This window comes from Trachemys scripta, chromosome 2, assembly GCF_013100865.1.
Source record: "Trachemys scripta elegans isolate TJP31775 chromosome 2, CAS_Tse_1.0, whole genome shotgun sequence".
NCBI lineage: Eukaryota > Metazoa > Chordata > Testudines > Emydidae > Trachemys > Trachemys scripta.
In genome coordinates this window covers 228,146,172-228,167,904 of record NC_048299.1, presented here as the reverse complement: position 1 = coordinate 228,167,904, position 21,733 = coordinate 228,146,172, and the positions used below count along the sequence as shown (strand labels likewise).

General features: G+C 43.8%; 1 long non-coding RNA gene across 1 annotated transcript; it reads right to left on the bottom strand.

The window, feature by feature from the left end:
- Positions 1 to 1,211: 1,211 nt before the first annotated feature.
- LOC117871657 lies at positions 1,212 to 18,916 on the bottom strand. Its single transcript, XR_004644318.1, has 3 exons — positions 18,798 to 18,916; positions 4,479 to 4,615; positions 1,212 to 1,713 (listed from the first exon to the last, which is right to left on the bottom strand). It is a non-coding gene; the product is annotated as an uncharacterized LOC117871657 (long non-coding RNA).
- Positions 18,917 to 21,733: the final 2,817 nt, after the last annotated feature.

The window sequence follows — 21,733 nt, the reverse complement described above, 5'->3', positions numbered from 1 at the left end:
TCTGCCAAGAGAATGGGCAAAAGCCTAGCTCTTTGGAAGTCTATTGAAAACAAGAGCCAAATTCCCATGGAGTCGGGATTTTACCCAAGGAATGTATCATTTCAAAGTGGAAGAAGGTTAAAACTGATGGATAGCTTCCTGATATAGGTGCTCTTCCTTTCGCTTCACAAATAGGATTTTTATGTATTTTTACACAGACTAAACACAACATATAAAACTCCATTAAAGCCAGCAGGGTTGTATAGTGAGTAAATCACTACAGAGTTTTACTCCCTCTCACTTGTTGCCAATTGGTACTGGTTTAACGTTCAGCTGAGTTTTCAGGAGCTTCCCTTTAATAGAAATATATATTTTAGGAGCAGTTGCTCCTGTCTGTTTTGAATTAACTCTGCCTTTATCAAGCTGCAAGAATGTCTCTTGTCTACACAATAAGCCCTTCTCTGAAAAGTTTAACAATGACAAAATAAGTTCCTGAGTATAATGAACAGAGATATATATTGTCAAATATTTTTGAAACTGATAGATCTCTAAACCACCTCTTATTCTCCTGCCACTTTTTGATCCACGCGATACTCTTCATATCTTCACAATTGAGATTAAAGTGACATGAAGTATTTCTACAGTACTTTGAATGTGAAGATGTAATAATTCATATGTAAATCCCCCCAGTAACAAGTAAAGGATTTAGGCAGAAACTGAGGAGAAAGTGTTTCCTTGATCACATTTAAACGACAGTATCTTTCCCTGCCTAACAACGCTTCTAATTCTCAAAATTCAAGACATGCTTTGAATCTGGGGATGAACAGGAACTTTTTCTACAACTATGGGAACAGAATGACATTGTTACAGTGACATCTTTTCCAGCTATGCGCATTTTCTTATTTGTGTAATTACGTTGTATGAATTTATCTGATTACACAGTATATTCAATGTCCACAATACAGAGATACTATAAAATGGACAGTTTTGAGGCACCAAAGACTGTCAAAGTCTCAGTTATCATGTCTTCCTAGCACATACAGTTCTTTATTCATTCTCTGCTCCTTTGTCTATCTTCCCATCAGATAAAAAGAAACTAAAGAGACACACTCTAGTGGTGGGACATCGAAAGGAAGAGTGGATTCAGTGTGAACACACTGGCCCTGTGGGCTTACACTATCAAAACCATACTCTCAAATACATCGCTTGAGCCGTTTCCGTAAACAAGCCTAGAAATATTGATTTACACAAACATTGACATGTATGTAATCATACTACACAGTAGCTAAGACCTATAGTAAAGTAGTCAGGCTGTACAATAAATTTTTCTGATAAGAGTAACAAGCCTGCAGGTATTCACTATGCTGTAGAGTCATATTAACATTCTTAGTTACCATATATTAATAATATGGTTATAAAGGTTATAAAAATGGTTCTTCAGTAGCTCATTAAGTCAGAGAAGATGGCACAGTACGTTGTCCTCCTATCAAAGGTCAGCCACTAAACAAGGAGCAAATGGAAGAAGATTAACCAAGCCTTTAAGAAATAATATTTTCAAATCCTCTGGCTTAATATTCACAGAAACAGTGAAGAGGTTGAAGAACAGAAAGCGTTAAACAGAATAAGGAATTGGTGTGCTAACATACTGTAGTTGAGACATCTGCAGCATCTCTCTCAAATTCTGCAATGCATATATCCTGGTGCTTTTCTGTGCAGAAAACTAGCAAGTGGCATCTGCAAACAATAAAGACATATTAGCACTTTATGGGTTACTCTCGAGGAAGTGAATGGAAAGCATGTCTATTCTCCATAATACTAGGCTTTTAATGAGGACAGCCCAAGGAACAGATGGGATTGGGGGAGGAATAAAAACTTTACTGCTTTAAGGGCTTTATACTGCTGCCCATAGTACCTAAGCTTCAATGTAAAATCAACAACCTAGTCCCTAGGCGAGTTCATGGAGTCTCTGCCACTTCTCCCTTCTTGGGGTAAAAGCTCTATGTGGAAAGGTTTTTTGGTTCTGACCCTTTAAATGTCATTGATTTACTTTTTGTTGAGGTTAATGTGTTTCAGGCTAATGTGGGGAGGGCTGGGTGCTATTACTGTTGTGTTATTCTGATAGTGGAAAGGGCTTTTTGAAGAGGAAGGTGTTGCAGTGTTTCCTAAAGAGGAAAATCTTCTATGAAAGCTTGCTCCATGCTTGTACATTTCTCTTTCCTTACGACTACTCTCTCAAATTGAGCTGAGAGCCCAATAGTTCTCTTCTCCACACACACACCCCGTCATTCACCAAGAAGTCAATTTCATCTCATATCAGGCATGCTACTTAGCCACGCTGGGCCAAATTCACTGATGACATGACAAGATTGAACTTCAGTTAGTGCACTAGAAATGCTTGTGTTTGTGTCACTGGCCCACTCCCGTTTGGCTCATTTTCACACTCTAAGGCTGTTGCTCTGTATGACTGTATCCTAATTTTCAAACCTATACTTAGTCTCCCATATAAGATTAGTGATTTGAATAGCTACGGTAGCCTTTCCTTCGTGATAGTATACATGACTGAAATCTCTGTGTACAGAGGCTGCAAAAGGCAAATAACTATTCCCAGTGAAACCCTATCACCTTTATGAAAAATCTGATATAATTTGAATTGTGAGATCCACTACAAATGTCCTTGATAAGATCATGAAGAAGAATGGACAGAGATTGCTGCAGCTGACTCCAACAAGGAAGACTAAAGAGTCCTCTGGGGGTTCTCGATTTACGTTGGTCTATGTGGTGTGATTATTATTTTTGGACTTGAGAAATGAACACATGAGCTCCTGGGGGAAAAATACCCTATGCTGCAAATTCATTCTTGCTCATTAGAGTGGGCTTCCACAACCCCATCCTTCCACAATCCCTTGCACCCGATTTAGCAGACTACACTGGGAAAGGTGGAGAACCATATACAAATGTTTACATTTTACACTTGTAGCTTGTGAGTTTATTAATATAAATGAAAGAGGCACAACAAATAGAGGAGAAGCAATTTACTGTTTTCAAGCTGCCTCTAGGAGACTGGCCTCGGCTTTGTTGTAATTTAAATCAAAGCGGGGGGAGGAGGGATGGTGATCTTTTTATGCAGAAGATAATTAGAGAACTGAATTCCAGATTTACAAAATACACTGCATGGTATTTCCATGACCTGGTCTCCTCTGATACAAGTCAGTGAATTCAGGAGAAGATATGGCCCCTTTTCTAATGTGCAAGGTGTATTAGTTTCACTGAAAAAGACCATATAAAGGGTATTTAAAAATGCATGACTATAACTCACTTTCACTGATATTTCCTTTATCAACCTCTTCATATCCCTCACACGCAGATAAATTAGACAGGGGCCTAAGCCATGAAAGTCAGATTGGGAACAAGATTTTCAAAACTAGGTGCCTCACTCAGGCCCCCTAAGTAGCCTGATTTCCACACTGAACATGTAATAGGTCCCACTGAAGCAATTTTGAAAATCAGAATCCTAACTTCAAGCATCTGTTGAACAATTTCATCCTGAATTTCAAACACTCCGAAGTTTGCAGGTGTTTGGCTCTGGGTGCAGGGAGGAGGGTTAGTTTTAGCCATAGCAGCAATAGGGTCCTAGTGCAAAGTTTTGACTTAGGGCTCGATTTAGATTCTGATTCAAAACATACACAGAGCAAACCCCTCAGAGGATCTGGAGTCTTGAGACCATGCACTGCAAACTATTTTTATTAAATTCAGTAATAAAATTTGTTTGCAATAATCCTGGGATAATTACACCACTGTGCTCTGTAGTTGGGGCCCAGTGTTATTATCTTTATTTAAATTTGCTACTATGGTATATTTGGGGGCATTTTCCATAGGATTAGAATACCTCTGAAAGTATCTGGTATTCTATTTACTATACCTAGCTCTTATAGAACATTTTATCCAGGGCTCTCAGAGCACTTTACAAAGGGAGATCAGGATCATTATCCCCATTTTATAGATTCTAAGACACAGGATGGTGAAGTGACTTTTCCAATGTCACGCCAATGACAGAGTCCCAATCCAGACCTCTATCCACTAGGAAAAGATGCTTATATAGTCCCATTTAGCTGAGAAATTGTGTACCACACAACAGTCTGCATAAATAGTGGTCAGTCAGTGCCTTCCATTTTACTTGTGACCACAGTAAGTGATTCTGCTTAGACCAGTGTTTGTGAAGCCTTGACAGTGCAGGGTCTACTGCTGTAGGAACAGCAACATGAGATGAGTAGCAATACCATTTCACGGGGGCTAGACTCCAGTGCTACAAGCAATTTAAGTTCTGTAAAAAGCAATGCAATTGCTTTGATTTACATTTACAGTAGATGGTTTCAGTGCTTTGGTATTGTACTTAAGGGACAAATTCCCAACACGATTTCCACAGGCCTCCTCCACATGCCCCCATTTGTCTATGCAAATAAGTGGTTATACATCTGAAGGGTGCAAAGCAGTTGGCTCACCGCTAGCTCCTTCTTATGGCAGTGCATGAAGTAGCAGCTCTTCTCCCAACGGTGGCTCTGTGCCTGTGAGTCTGTTTCTTCCTGTGACTTGGCTCTCCAGCAAGTCACTTTAAAGTCTGTCCCCTTCCAGAGTCGGCCTTGAACAAAAAACAAGGGGAATTAATGCAAATAAACTGAGTTCACATGAAACTGAAGAATGATTCAAAATGCATCAAGAGCTGGCCCTCCCTTTCCTCAGGGAGGAACTATTGGGAACCGGTCAGCTGGGGAGCTCCTATCTTAAGCCAGCCCCTCTTCAGGAGATGATCACTGAAGGTCTATTCTTTTCCATAGGCTGCCATCAACTGAGCTGAGGCTCTCCCTCTTATGTTCATCCCTCCAATCCTGACATTTCTCAGAGGTACCATGGGGTGGAGCCATCTGAGCCCACATTAGATCATTAATCCCATGTTGTCTAGTGGGGGGGGCCTGTATACCCCATCACACACCCTCCCCATTGAGGTGGCAGCCAGAGAACCAGGGCCAGCAGACTCTTCCCACACACACACCCCACTTCCTAGGGGTAACAGGGGGAAAAAAATCACCATATGTTGAATTTGGGAGACATACAGCTAGAGAGACAGATACCAGCGCATAAGCTGGGGGTTAGTTTTTTCCATGTTGTTTAACCACAAGGGGGCATGATCAGTGACGAGGTTGAACAGATTTCCCCAAAAGGTGATATCAGAGAGAGAGAGAGAGTCCACAGTCCATTTCACAGCCAACCCTTCCTAGGCACCCCCACCCAGGAACCATTCGCAGCTCAGGAAGAGTGCTAGATGGCACTGCCCTGGTCCCATTTCTGAGGCCTTGGTTTGCAAAATGACTTCTTTTGAGAAGTCAGGAGTGAACAGGACAGGTTCTTTGCATATGGGGGTCTTTCAATGTCTGAAAGGCCTTTTTGCAGGCATCGGACAAGTGAACTTTCTTGGGGCTATTGGCCTTAACTAGGTCCTTGCGGGGGAAGGGCACGATCCTCAAAAACACTGGCAAAAATCCACAGCATTAAACCACAAGCCCCAGAAACCTTTTGACCTGTTTCTTCTTGGTTGGGGTAGGTCATATTTTGAGGGCATGGACTTGGTCCACGAGGGACCAGACCTGGCCTTTCCCCAAAGGATATCCCAGGTAGGTGGTCTCTTCTCTTTAAGCCTTACACTTTGTTGGGTTTGCAGCTAGCCCAGTCTCATAGGGACCAAACTATGGCAACGACTTCTGCTAGGTGTTCCTCCCAACTTCGGCTATAGATGCCTACATCTAAATCTGCTGCTATATATGAGCCATGTGGTTGAAGACTAGATCTCATTGCTGGGTTACCACAAAGACCAAAGGCATAGTCCTAAAATGATACAGGCCAAAAGACAGGCAAAGGCTGTTTTCTCTGGTGATTCCAGTGTGAGTGGGATCTGCCAGTATCCTTGGGTTAGAGCTAACACTGTGATGTACTGGGCCTCACCCACAGAGTCTAATAATTCATCCACTTGGGACATGGGTAAGCACTTAATTTGGAGCTATCTTTTAGAAAAATCAATGCTATGCAAAACTGGATAATGCCATCCAGTTTTGGGACAAATATAATTGGACTTTGCCAGCCACTGTGGATTCTTCAGTGACCCCTCATTCCAACATGACCTGGATTCTTTTGCTTCACAGCATCCCACATTTTTGGTGGGAGCAGCCAGGGGTTTTCCCCAACAAGTTGCCCCAGCTCTTTGGATCTGGTGTTTCATGAGAGGTGTCCATCTGGACTGGAAGAAAAATACTGTTGGGAGGGCTTTCACTAGGATTCTCACTTGGGCCCTCTGCTCCAGATGGAGGTTTCCCCCGATCTGTATATGATCTGGGTCCAGGGAAGGGAATACCTGGGGCCCCAGCTTTGGCTTAAGGAGATAAGGAGTAAAACATAAGCTCTCACATTCCTTCCAAGTGTGTCAGTTTAATGTGGTAAATCTGAGCAACTTCCTCTCAGAAGGCTGCCTGATCTTGTAGTTATCTGGCCCAATTTAGGGGACTACTTCGTATGGCCTCTGCAATGTAGCAAATAGTTTGGACTCTGTACTCGGGAATAGAAGTACCACCCAATCACCTGGCTTAAATATGCACATATGTGCTCCTTTGTTATAGGCTTGCTCCTGGGCCTGTTGGCCACTGAAGAGGTATCCTTTGGTGAAGGTCCCTAAGGTTTTAAGCCCCTCACAGCGCTTTGGTACATACTATACAACTGTCTCTCTCATAGCAATTTTTTTCCTCCCACTTCTCACAGACCATGTCAAGAATACCTGGGGTTGTCTCCCGTATAAAAGTTCAAAAAGCAATAATCCACTAGATGATTGGGGAACCTCTCAAAACGCAAATAAAAGGATAGAGATGAGCTGATATCAGGTTCCTTAGCATTTATCTTTTTCCAATATCCTTTTCAGGATCTGGTTGAATGATTGAACTAGACCCTCCATTTGTGGAGGGCAGACAGATGTACGTAGAGTTGTCATTTTTAGCAAATCTCACACCTCCTTCAACAGCCTAGATGTAAAGTTGGTGCCTTGATCCATGAGGATCTCCTGAGGTACCCAGACTCTAGCAGAGACTTTTAGCAGTTCTGGTGCAATAGTTTTTGCACTGGGGGGGAACACAGTGGGGTTGCCTCCCCCATGCCTCAGGATATCAGGTGGTGTAATCAACTATAAAAAAAGTGCAACTGGGTATAAACACATTAAAGGGTCCAACAACGTTCATCCCTGTCCTTTCAAATGGGATGCCTACTACAGGAAGTGGGACTAGATGGTGGGTAATCTGCAGCCCATCAGGATAATCCACTGGTGGGCCACCAGACCATTTGTTTACATTTGCACAGTGGCCGCGATTCACCGTTCCCGGCCAATGGGAGCTTTGGAAAGCAGATTACCCTGATGGGCCTCAGGTTCCCCACCACTGGACTAGAGGGAATTATTTCACCCCTTTATGTCCTATGAGTTTGCATTTGGGACAGGAGCTTCAGAAGTCTTTAACTTTTGATTAATCTCAGGCCAAGAAAAATCAGTCCAGAATCCAGGTCAGGGTCTTCTCATAGGAGAGTCGGCCACAGAGGGGATAGCATGAGCCAGTCACATATTCTCGCACCTCTGAGGCCAGTGAACAAGGAGTTGCAACCAAACAGACCCATTAGTTGGTCTTTCTCCAGTCGCTCCATGTGAAGCTCAAATCGGGAGTACTGCTCTGCTCACTCTGGGACTCCCACAAGGAGCCAGTCATAGGCTCAAGATTTCATCCTCCCTCTGATCCTTGATGAAGTTGGTCCCTCTAGTTAGGATGCCCCCTCTTCTTGGGGAGAAGTGGGGGGGGCAAACAGTTTCATTGTTAGGTGGCCCTTCTGGGAGAGCTTTCTCTCATCCAGACCCCCATCCTTCTCCATGGTCCAGCTCCTCACCTACACCTGTGTGTCCAACGTCCCAAGGTTTTGAGACTCCCTTCTCCCAGGATTACCTCATTTAACCCCTCTGGGCCTGTCTGAAATCCCCTCAGCACCTCTGAGAAATGTGCCCCATCCCACCCCAAGATAATGAAGTAGGTTAGTGTTGAGGCCAGCCCCACTACAAGGGAATTCTTATTTCCCCAACAGTCAATTGCATGCATGCACTGGGATAGGGTTTAACATCTCCATGAATATACTGTAGAAAAATAGTCCCAAACCTAGAAGCACATTCAATATAGGGGCACTCGTGATACCGGTGACCTGCGCACCCATATGAAAAACAAGCCCACACAGCTGTCCAAGTAAGCCCTGAACCCGAGCCTGATGTTCGAGATAGTCCTTCCTTATGTGGCTCATCTGCTTCCAGCCCCTACCTTCCTGTGGAGGAGACTGCAGGGACCATTGTCCAGGCTAGGACCTAAGATACCAGGGTTTCCCACTGGAAGCCAGTCCAGGACCTTGCAATCTGCTGGGCCTTTTAGAGGCTGGCACTTCCAAAAGCCATGCCATAAGACCACCAGTCCAGTGGAGGGCAACGAAAATGATTAGGGGACTGGGCATATGATTTATGAGGAGAGGCTAAGGGAACTGGGCTTATTTAGTCTGCAGAAGAGAAGAGTGAGGGGGGATTTGATAGCAGCCTTCCACTACCTGAAGGGGGGTTCCAAAGAGGATGAAGCTAAACTGTTCTCAGTGGTGGCAGCTGACAGAACAAGGAGCAATGGTCTCAAGTTGCAGCAGGGGAGGTCTAGGTTGGATGTTAGGAAAACCTATTTCAGTGGTAACCTATTCCAGTGGTGAAGCACTGGAATGGGTTACCTAGGGAGATGGTGGAATCTCCATCCTTAGAGGTTTTTAAGGCCCAGCTTGACAAAGCCCTGGTTAGGATGATTTAGTTGGGGTTGGTCCTGCTTTGAGCAGGGGGTTGGACTAGATGATCTCCTGAAGTCTCTTCCAACCCTAATCTTCTATGAGTCTATGCTTCTATAAGGCAGTGTAATCCCGACCCCCGTCAGTTCCTTCTTACAGCCCTTGGCTGGAGTCAAAGCTCCGTGTAGTTTTAATCTCAACCTCTCACTATTTTAGTGTTTTTTCTAGTTGCATATAGTTAGTAGTACATGTGACGTTATAAGTGTAATATAATATTTCATTGGAAGGCGACAGGGCCAGAAAAAGTTAATTAACTCTCAGACTGAGTTAACTCAAGTCTTGTCTATTGCTATAGCTTTGATTCAAGGATCAAAAAAGAAATATTAACATTTAGGAAGAGAAGGTTGTGATAACCTGTATCTGAACTGTTTAATGGATAAATTACCCTGTGCTAATTGCCAGGATGTTTGGGAGAAGGAGAGTTAAGCCTATTGTTTTCTCAGGCCAAAAGGCTGCTGGAAATGTATAAGAACCTTGGGTCACAATCCTACTTCATCTCAGATCTGCTTTGGGTTTCAAGAGGGGGAAACCTTAAGCCATAAGGATTGAGATCCCTAGTCACTGACTGTAGTCACCCTGAATATGGACATTGAACTATAACCCATGGACTATATTTGAAAGGACTTTTGGCAACTACAAGCTCATCTCTGCTATGTGTCTGAACCTCAAGAACTGAATTCAAGTCTGTATGTATATTGATCTTTTAACCAACACACTCTCTCTTTTCTTTTTTAATAAATTTTAGTTAATAAGAATTGGCTATAAGCTTGTATTTTGGGTCAGATCTAAGTTATAATTGGACCTGGGTGTATGGCTGACCCTTTGGGGTTAGAAGAACCTTTTCTTTTATATGATGAGATAAGATTTTCAGTAATTATCATCATATGTTTGACATGTGTGTCCAGATGGAGGCCTGAGACTGGGCACTTTAAAGGAACTGCATTGCTTGGACTTCTAGACATAGGAACCTCTATGGTAATATAGAAGTTGTTTTGTGCTGGCTTGGTAAATGTAAGTATTGGAATATCCACCAGCTTTTGGGGTTTGTCTGCCCCGTTTTGTTTGCAGTTCACCCTAATTGAGTGACCTCAGCTGGCTCCCACGGGCAGCACCGTCACAGTACCCTTTATGTTTGTTACATTAGTGTTAGTTGTATTTAGTGAAATATTCCCATGCCCCTTCCAGCTCCACCAGTCCAGGAAAGGGAGCCTTGGCACAGTTAACAGCCTCTTCTTCGTCCCAGGATGATGCAGCAGTACCTGGCTCTTCCTCTGCTCTAAAGCCAGACGATTTCAAGGCCTACCAGGACCTTTTGTGGTGCATTGCTGCGTCCCTGGGCATTCAGGCGGAATCAATGCAGGAGAAAACCCATGCATTAGTGGATATCCTTCAGCCATGTGCTCCTGGAAGAGTAGCCTTCCCTATCAGCGATGCACTCCTAGAGCCTGCAAAGGCCCTCTGGAGCATGCCAGGTTTGGTATTGCCTACTGCAAAGCACACAGAGAAATGCTACTTTGTCCCAATGCAGGGATTTGAGGATTTTTACATCTATCTGGCCCCAAACTCCCCAGTCATAACCACAGTGAACGATAGGGCCCAGCAGGGCATGTTTAAGTCCACTCCTTAGGGCAAGGACTCCAAAAGAATGGATTTAATGGGCAGGACGATTTATACCTCGTCATCCCTGCAAATGAGGATTGAAAACCAGCAGGCATTGTTGTCTAAGTATGACTTTGTAAATTGGACAGCCATGTCTAAGTTTGCAGACCAGCTGCCTGAAACCTCCAGAGAGGAATTTCAGGCATTTGTCAACGAAGGCTGTTTAGTGGCCAAGATGTTGTTGCAGTCTGTGCTGGATGCTGCAGACACTTCTGCCAAAGTATGGCCTTTGCAGCCACCATGAGAAGGGCGTCCTGGCTGCAGAATTTGGGCATTGCTCCAGATGTGCTGCAGGCCATAGAGCAGTGGGTTCTCAAACTTTTTTTTTTTTGCGGACCACTTGAAAATTGCTGAGGGTCTCGGTGGACCACTTAATGATCTTTCCAAATGTTGTTTGTAAAATTAGCTAACTATTGTAAAACGCTTTGGATAAAAGTGCTATATATTAAAAAAATGTAATAATAATAAACTTTTTTTGTTCTACAAATAAAAGCACACAACTCCTATTTTAATACCAGTAGTCGTACATTTCTAATGCGATGGATGTGCCCTCTCTCCCCTGCTGCAGCAGCCCCCGAGCTGGGACTGGGAAGGAGGGGGGGGGGTCTCTCTCTCGCCGCAGCAGCCCCCGAGCTGGGGCTGGGAAAGAGGGGGGGGCCTCTACCCGGCAGCTGCAGCTCTGGAGCTGGGGAAAGTCACCGCTTTCTCTGGCCGCCGCAGCCCTGCACATCCCAAATTCCCCCCACCACATCCGGTGGGCTCCACTAATTAGGTGGGTGGCCCTTCATTCTCTTGTGTGTGGCCGCCCAGGCATGCACCTTAGAGGGAACTGTCCGCGGACCACTTGAATGGAGCTCGCGGACCACTGGTGATCTGCAGACCACAGTTTGAGAACCTCTGCCATAGAGGATTTCCCCTTTGACAGCAGGGGGTTGTTTTCAGACAAGACCCTGCATTCCTTTAAGGACTCTTGGGCCACCCAACGTTCCTTGGGCGTGTATACACTAACAATGTAGAGGCACCACTTTGGTGGCCACCAGCAGCAAAACAGTGTCCACAATTCACCTTTGGGCAGCCTTTTCCCCCCTTGAGACAGCAGGATTACCCCAGAAAGGGGCATAGATCCCTGAGGAGGCAGTTGAGTCTGGGGTTCAGCCAGTCATCATGCCCATCATCCCTCAAGTGTCCATTTTGACTTCTTGGTCCAGCGCATTAGCCCAGTCATCACTTCCTTTATCCCACCTCTGTCCAGGGACAGGTTGGCTTGCTCGTGCACTGTTTGGCGCTCTATTACAACTGACAGCTGGGTCCTAAGCACCATCAGGTTGGGCTATGCTAGCCAATTCCTCTCCACTCCTCCTCCCACCGTCCCTCCCCAGGGACCCCTCTCACAAGATACTGCTTCTCAAACAGATCTACTCTTTACTGGCCTTGGGAACAATGGAGGAAGTTCCTCCAGAATACCGGGGTCAAGGCTTCTATTCCCTGTGCTTCCTGGTCCCCAAATCCAAAGGAGGGGTAATACTTATTCTCAACTTCTGCAACCTCAACAAATATATCAGATATATGAGGTTCCACATCATCACCTATCAACGAGCCTCGCCATGTTGTCTCGGAATGACTGCTCTGGATCTTCAGGATGCTTAATTCCACGTGGCTGTTCTCCCAAAGCACAGAAGATTTCTCCTGTTCATTGTGGCAAACTGCCATTTTCAGTACACCGTCCTTCCCTTCGGTCTGTCTTTTGCCCCCAGGTTTTTACCAAATGTGTGGTCATGGTGATGGGGTACTTCAGGAGCAGGAGAATCCATGTCTTCCCATTTCTGGGCAAATGGCTACTTAGAGGCAAGTCCAGGGAAAAAGTCCTTTCTCATGTACGCATTATACTGCACTTACTCAACTCTGGGTCTCATCCTAAACACTAGAAAATCAATGCTGGTCCTCACCCAGAAAAATTGAGTTCATTGTGGTCCTAATAGACTCTACTTATTCAAGATGTTTTCTGCTTACTGACCATTTCCAGACAATTTGCTGCCTTTGTCTCAGTCTGCAGTTTCAACCTTCATCCATTGATCTTAGGGTCCTTGCAGTGGTGGACAGTTCAGGGGAACGTATGTCAAGGCGTTCCCTTTGCCCAGTCCTTAACCAGGACTGTTGTCACTGAAACCTCCCTGATAGGTTGGGGAGTGCATCTGGGGTTGCTGAAGGTTTAGCGCCTGTGGTCAGAGCAGGCAGCTCCACTGCATATCAGTGTCCTGGAGCTTGGGTCCATCTACAATGCCTGTCTCACTTTTCTAGATTGCATCAAGGGTTCATGTACTTACCAACAATACCACTACGATGTATTATGTGAACAGACAAGGGTGCTCTACCAAGAGGTGATTAGGTTATGGCAGTTCTGCATTGACGAGAGTATCACTTCCATAAGCTGATCACTTGCCTGGGGCTCAGAATCATCTCATGGACCATCTCAGCAATAATTTTTTACTTGAACCACAAGTGGTCTCTGAAGCCCAGTGCTCTGAGAGTCATCAGTGCCGTCTGGGGCATCCCAACAATCAACCTGTTCTCTATGAGAGACAACAGGAAATGCCATTTGTTCTGCTCTTGAGGGGGTCTCCCTGACCAACGCCTTCCAGCGCAGCTCACAGTCGACTCTCCTGTACACTTTTCCTCTGACCTCTATCATTCCACAGGTCACTCTCACGCTGAAAGCAGATTGGGCCAACCTCATTCTCATTACCCTGGCATAGCCAATGCACTGCTGGTTTTCCAACTTTCTTGTGCTGTCAATTCAGACCCCATATCTCTTCCCCCATTATGACTTGTTCATACAGAATCATGGTCACACTTTACATCCTGCAGCTCCCTGCATCTTACAGCATGGCTGCTCTATGATTGAATTAGGAAGAAGAGCAATGTTCGGCAGCTGTTCAACAGGTTCTACTCAGTAGTAGCAAACACTCTACCAAGATGGCCTATTTGGCAAAGTGGAAGCCTTTTTCAACGTGGTCATCGGCCCACAGAGTTCAGCCAACACTGGCTAGTATCCAATACATCTTCAGTTGTCCAGCCTTCTGCTTAGTTCATTGAGGATGCATCTAGTGGCGATCTCAGCCTTTCAACCACCCATTCATGGAAGATCAATGTTTTCCAGTGGTATGGTGGCGAGATTCTTGAAAGGAATCCTTCGTCTTATTTTCTTATGTCTCCATCTGCCAGTGTGGGAACCAGTTCCCTTATGGGACCTTAGCACAGTCTTAGCAGCTCTCATGGGATCTCCATTCAAGTCTCTGACATCCTGGCCCTTTCCTCTCCTATGGCAAAAAACTGCATTTCACATGGTGATAACAGCTGCAAGGAGAGCGAGAGAGTTGCAAGCTTTGATTGCAAGTGCTGCCCTTCTACGGGTAAAATTTTCCAGCTCCAGTGCCCTGGGTGCACACACACCAAAGTGGAATACACTCTGCATCACATCTCAAAGACCCACAGTTACAGTAACTGGCTGTTTCTTTTCCATCAGCCAGACAGAATTGGCTAGGTTCTCAGGCTGGTGTTTGAACGCCCACTCCCTACCCCCAGCTGGGACTATATGGGCAAAATGCTCCACCACAATGAGCTCAGCCACCTCAACAAGTGTCCAACTTTAACCACCGCTAGCATTTCTTGGCCACCATGTGGGGCCTGACCCCATTAGATAAGGAGCCAACAAGGAGGCCCACTGGTAAGGTGGCCACTGGATTGCCATAGTCACTTACTCAAACATTATCAGGAAAGCCTCTGGGTCACCTTCAGGGCCCATCTGTGTGAATTTCACTGGCATGGCACCAGGCCCAGGCCTACAGCTCCTGGAGGGGAATCCCCAGGGAGTCCCTGAGGCAGCACTGGGGCCATTACCTGATGGACCAGCCTTTGTTGCTGTTTTTGCTGTCGTTCCCTGAAATCCAAGACCATGTGTTGATGCTGGGCAACCACGTGCCACAGGAGTTGCTGCTGCTGGGCTTTGGTCATCCATTTCAGAAGACCCTCTAGGTCCATATTGCCACCATCCTATCAACCCACATCCCTAGGTCTAGGGTGTTTGACCGTCTAGGTCAGTCAGTCCTCTCCCCTCCTCTTCAGACATTGGCAAAGACTATGGGCATCCTTCCTGTTATAAAGCGGCTGTCTCACCACTAGCTTATCTTGTGGCCATCTGTGGAATAGCAGCTCACTCTCCTGTTGAAAATCGCTCCAGGCTTACAGAGGTCTGCCTCTTCCTGTGACTTGGCTCTCCGGCCAGGTGATTTTAAGGTCTCTCCCTTTCTGGGGTAGTCAACAAACAAAAAACAAGGAGAATTAACATAAATAAACTGAGTTCACAGGTGATAGAGGTGAATGGTGAGTCAGCATTTGACCCTCCCTGTTCTCAGACAGGGGCCATAGGTCAGCTTCAGTCAGGCCTTTCCAGGAGCAAAGTGCTACTGTCCCTTCTGGTCACCCATCAACTGAGCTGGGGCTCTCTCTCTCCAATCCTGACATTTCTCCAAGGTGTGACAGGGCAGAGCCACCTAAGCCCACATTAGCTCATTAACGCCAAGGTCTAGTGTGGTGTTTGTATACCCCATCACAAGGGACATTGTTAGCAGGGGGAGAAGAGAAATATTTGAAGGGAGAAAGAACAAAGGGAGAGGAATAAAGGAGATTTGGGGGGAGAAAGAAAAAGGTGAGGGATGTGGGGAAGGGAGAAGGGTGATTTGAGGAGATAAAAATATGGAGGGGGAAGGAGAATCTGGGATACGGAAGGGTAGGTAAAAGACTGGGGAAATGAGGGAGAGGAGAAGCATTTGAGGAGGAGGAGGTAAGATACCAGAGGGATGGGTGCCTGTATATAAACATAAATAGATTGGAAAGACTGTAGGATTGGAAGGGAAAAGAGACTTAGGACCGGGGAAAGAAAGACAGAGTTTAGGAGGATTGGAGGGCAAGGCAGAAGCAGGGGAAGAAAAAGTTTGCTTGACAGAGGAATGAGATTGGGGGAACTGGTGGGGAAGGAAAGGGGGAGGGTGTTGAGGGAGAAGATGAAACACAACTGTATGAGATTAAGGGGATTTCGGTGAAAAGGAGTAGGACAACTGAAGAGGGAGTAAAGTGTAGAGAACAGAATGATGAGAAGTGGGTCTTGAAGACACTGCTTCGAGGAGCCCTGCAGGAACACAGCCAGGGAGCTCAAAGATGGCCAAGAAAACAGGAGGAGACCAAATCAAGATGAGCAGCACCAAAGTAAGTGCTGGGACTTCACAGGGAAGGTGGGATATAGAATAACCTTGTGTCTGTCTCCTCTAATTTGGGGGCCAAGAACTATGTAAATGAGATAAATATGATTTTAAATTGTGCTAAATGACTGAAAAGCTTAATACAAGTGTTTCATTTTTAAATTTACATGAAAACATTGTGCTAGCTCTGTAGCTTGACAGAGGATGAACACACACTGAACAGCGAGTGTCTTTAGAGCCAGCTCATCGTTCTGCACATTTGTTTTAAACCTACCAAACACCCAGGGCAAAATGTAATAGAACTGGGACTATTTGGGGATTATTAGCTAGCCTACACACATTGTGTAATCGCACTCAAATATTTGAATTTGTGACTTGCACACATAGATGCTGATCTATGATCTCCTGTCCTAGGGTGAATTCAACCCCTTTGAAGTCAATGGGAAACATTCCATTAGCTCCTGTATGGACCAGGGTCACTCCTAATTATTCAAAAAACAAAGAAAATCCACTTTGCTGTACTTGGAGCTGAAGTCTTAACAACCAACCATTGCTATGATATGCCATTGTTCTGCTAACCAGAGTGACACACACCCCAGAGTGCACATAAGCTGTCTTTTTGTCCTGTGTTTGTACAGTGCCTAGCACAATGGGATCCTGGCCCACAGCTGGGGCTTCTACATGCTACGGTAAAACACACAAGATTTCTGACCACATGCTGAATCTGCTATTTGAAACTAGAATATTTCTAAGCATAATTCCACCTGGAAGGGATCACCGTGTATTGGAACTTTATGGTGTTCCGCTAAAAACAAAACCTCTTAATGACTGCTAGATAAAGGAGAAAGAATATCTAGGGCTGTAACTCCAGCTAGAAGAACAGAGGTTGTTAGTACAGCAAAGTGGAGTCTGGCTTAACTAAAAACATTTGCACCCTTCCAAAACTACATGTACTTTACAGCTGTTGATTAACATTAGTGTGCTTATGGTGAAAATATTAGAGCCCATGGGCCAGCTCCTGGTAGTTTTGCATTTGTCCATGTTGTTTCCCCCTTATTTGGAGTGAAGGAGAGCAGACAAGTGTAATTCACATGTCAGGCTGCACCGTCAGTGGTAAAGAGGGGAAATACAGCTTTATGGTACATCCCAGATCACCACGGTGCTACTGCCAACCCTCCTGCCCATACACATATGCCTATACAAAAGTGGGGGAGGAGTCAGGGAACTGCTTTTCATACAGGATAGTCCCCTTATAAAACTGTAAGAGATGCTGGAAATTGCTGTGGAAATTAATGCTGAGGCATTTTTCTGAGGAACCTGTAAGGGGCCAAAAGAGACTGGGCAGAAAAATGAAGTGCATCCTTCACAGTCTTGCCGCTAACTGACATTCATCTTCCAGCCCACCTTCACAGAGTTCTCTCTCAGATCCATAATGATGTGGAGATGATGCCATGGAGGTAACTAAGCTCCTTTTTCCATGCAGCAGTGAGAGATCTGTGTGCACAGGGTCCCCTTCCATGGACAGAACTGGGGAGAGCCACTATGGGCCCATTATATTACTGTACTCTTTATAGTTAGCAAGCTAGGCATTGCTTACTTTTCTGTGTTCAGTCAGCATGTTGTTAAAAGCTACCCCATGAATTGAATGCCACTGAAAACAGTCAATAATGCAAACACAGTGGTAATAACTTATATTGACTGATTGCATAAAACAGCTCTGAGGAAAAGATTTTAACCAACAGGGTTTTCCCTGCTATTAATAAGTTGTGATAAAACACATGAGAAGAAAATAAAAACCAACCAGATAAGCATGCAGCTCCCTAAATTTAAGAACTTAAAACACAAAACTATAGATTTCCTCCGATGTGAACAACACCTGAGATTGCAAAAACGTTCTTAGTATTTATGGCTATTCCCCTTTGTACCAAATGTTACATACACATCGTTGTGAGCCACACAGATTATGTAACATGTGAAAAAGCATTCTAGCATCTGCTTGCTACAAAAGTATTGCTAACAGATACTCTTTTTATCTATTTCTTCTTTTCTAATATCCTAGTTATTTCCACGATTTACTCAGGGTGAAGATGACTCATCGCTGGAAAGCAGACTGTAATGTTTGAAAGGCATCTAATGGCCAGATCTGTTGGAGATCAGACATTGTCATCTTCCAGCTACGACAAAAGAGAATTTATAAACCATCTTTTCCAGATCATATTTTAAAAATTTCAGATTGCTGAAAGTTCTATTTCAGTTTTTAGATCTATTTCAGGAGCACCAGTCCAGGCTCTACATAGTTGCACAAATATTAAAATATACAAGAGTAAATATCCAAGTGTGCACGCGCTTATGTGTGTATTTGTTATAAACAAAACAAAACACAACCTTGACCATAAGCAGTACTCTTTCTAAACATGTCACCCCATCAGATAATAACTTCCCACATTTAACCATTATCTCTCAACCCATCTCCTCCTGAAAGGCTGAGAGAAGAGATGAGCCTTGCAATAGGCGCAAAGGATGAGCAACCCTAGAACCAAGGGGTGGGGGGAGGGAATGAGTTGCAGAGTCAAGAAATGCTTCCATCAAACAGCCTTCGACCAGCCCCCTCAGATTTATCTGTGCTGAGTTTTAATCAATTAGTCCTCAACCAAGGCCCAGTCTCAGACTGAGGGTAAGTCACTCATCTGCACTAACTGGGTTAAGTGATTAGAGACAGAGCTAGGTGCCACAGCATACTTAATAGGTATACATAATCCTGCCTCGCACGGGGGGATGGACTAGATAACCTCTTGAGGTGCCTTCCAGTCCTACATTACTGGGATTCTATACTACAGGCATCATGATCCATACAGGCAATGTGACCAGATAAAACCATGTGGTACTTTGTGGCAGACAAATAATTGCCCAGTACTACCTTTTTGGGCTTCTCAAGCAGAAAGAACACTTAAAAGCAATTCTACTTACCCCTGCTAGGGACAACTGGTGGATTTCACAAACCAACGGTATTGAAGGCAACTAAGGGATCTCAGATGATCAGCATGTGCACTTCTTCATCCGTTAGCAGGAGATCAGGCACTCACATCCTACAGTGATGATAGATGGGTAGGAAGGTAGATTAATAAGATAGATGCATACGCATAATATACAGACAACCACCATTGGTTATGTATCAGTCATGTTTGCCTTACAGCTATTTGCTTCTCATTGGTCTTGGAACTGGAACTGACAATCTGGAGTGACCCATATAAATGAAAATGGACTGGCTGTGGTTTCCATATTATGGATTGTAATTGCATGTACAAATATGTGAACAAAAACATTTTGTAATCATTAGGGAAAATAGCCTTCAGTGCCCCTCATAAGCAGTACCTGGTTGATTGACTCTCAGTTATAAAAGGAAGTTCAGCGCAATCTCTTCATACCAAATGACAGCCACAGTTACTGAAAGAAAAGCAAAAGTAGAATAAATGTATTTTAAGCCATAAAAAGTAGCATTGTTTGAATTTATTTTTAATAGCAAGCAATCAAAGATTTTAGGTTTCATTTATGGAACCAAAGAAATTCAAATTCAAGAAATTCACTGTTTGTACATAAAGTAATATTCTAAACATTGAAGATATACTTTCAACTCAAAAACTGGCTAGAGAAGTTATATATGGGTAACCTACTGAAAAACATTATAGCTTCTATATCATATATACAGCTATCTTGTCTATAGGACATGACAGAACAGTCAATTGAGATACTGAACCGATGGACCATTTCTGAAATAAAGCAACAGACAATGCACCTGTTTATTTCTCTGCATCTTGCTAACTTAAAGCATAACAAGCTAGGTGTTTGGAATCAGAGCATCCACCAGTTATGCAATGGCTTCTAAGTTACAACTAATTCCAAAATTTACTGGCAGTCAAAGCAAAAATTATACAACTGGGGTGATTAGCCGCTGAAACTTGGCCTGAGTAAGAATCCTTGCTGCTACACTTTTCGTGTGTTGCAGAACTTAGTCTGGCTTTTTCTGCAACACTGCTTCAAAATCTTCAGTTTATGTAGCCACAGTCTCCTATATACACAGAAAGAAGCCACGTGATGTCCGGAATAGATTTCATGACCTTTACCTCAAAAGCACAAGTCTCTAACCCTCTGCCTAGTGAGCTAGAAGAGCAACTCCCATTAGGTCAGACAGTAACAAACATGGAGGTCTGCTGCATTCTAAAATCACTCCAGACAGCAGGTTTGAAACATTAACATGTGTTTCCATTACTGCCCTCTGCACTGGTGTACACTACACATGACACATTCCCAATCCATCACAGCTGTGTGCGCTTTCACTCTCCTTAAAAGCTAGGTGACTACAGCATACCACTAATATTTTGCATACTATACCAGGAGCCAGTTGTTGTGTCTAGGCACCTAAAAGATATTTTCAATATTCCAAATATGCTTCTATCAAAGCTCTGTTGACACGTTGTGTTACATTAATGGGAAAGTAAAAAACACATCAAGGATATCATCAAAGAGTTACCACCTGCAAGACAAAAACAGAATCAAGCTGTAGTTCTGTCCTTAGTTTGTACACATGGCAGCAGAACAAGGCTGGAGGCCAAATTCTGACATTGTACCTATCAAGTATCCCTGTGTTAGGAGGGAATGTCCTGAGGAACTGACTAGCCAGTGACATTTGGAAAATGAATGAATTGTGCTTGCCAGGTGCTTGGGAAGAGTATTTGTCATGAAGTACTTGGCATGGAATATGCTTTCATGCTGTGTTATTATTTCCTATTCTTCTAGTCCTCCTTCTTGTGCAAAGGGACAAACTAAAGTCTGACACCAAGTACACTAAGTAGTCAGTCCAGGTTGTATATGCATGTACACGTACATGTTCTTTCCTGTGCCATTTTGGATTGAACAAATTCTTTACTACGGTAGGATCCCATATAGTATATGATCCATAATTTCATAACAGTCATGGAGACATGAAGTTTGTTCAGATAACCAGGAGCTCATAAGTGGGAGTCAATGCTAGGGGAGCCAAGAAACAGGAAATCACTTGCTGTTTTAAGGTAAAGGGATTTTGATAAATTTGCATTCTACTGTCTATATCCCCATGTGAAGCATCTTGATATGATGACCTGACTGTGACCAGTGTTTGTAATACCCCACCCCACCCCACCACCACTCTAAGAACAAACTAGTTCCTAAGAAGCATAATGAATACCTGCTTATTACATAATGTATTGATCATTTTCGAGAAATGGATTAGGTTGGACTTAATTGATGTAGTGATGTCACTTCCACGCAGCAGTTCAAATAGAGAATTCTTTTATTGTATAAATGATTTCTGTGATACTAACTATGCAGCTTCTTGTCTACAAATGGAGATTTATATCAACTCGAGATGGTTCTGAACTCCCCTCCCCCTTTGCATCCCTGGGGACTGAGATTATTCACAATCATTCCAGATCTATATTTCATGGCTCTCCAATCATAATAATAGGTCAATCAAAAATCTCTGATCTTAACATCCCAAACTTTGGAGATACTTGAAATCCATTATCAGTTTTAGGCACACGTTACTCTAGTCCATGTACTTCAAAAACTCAGTGTTTACTGAAAAGGGGGTTTCCTTATGGAGTAACCAGCTACAGTGCATCATCTTCATGATGTATACATAGCATAGAACCCATTTTTATATTATTTTCTTGTATTAGTCAAATCACCTTTTTATTGATCAGAATAATTACTCTTATTCAATAACATGTATAAATCATAGAAAATACAGTTATTGTCAAAGTAAATCATTTATATTGTCAGACAGTATGTTACTAGTGAATACATGACAAGGAAAAAAGTCTGACTCTGGCAAAATTTTGTAGGGTGAGTTTGGACAAGCAACGAAT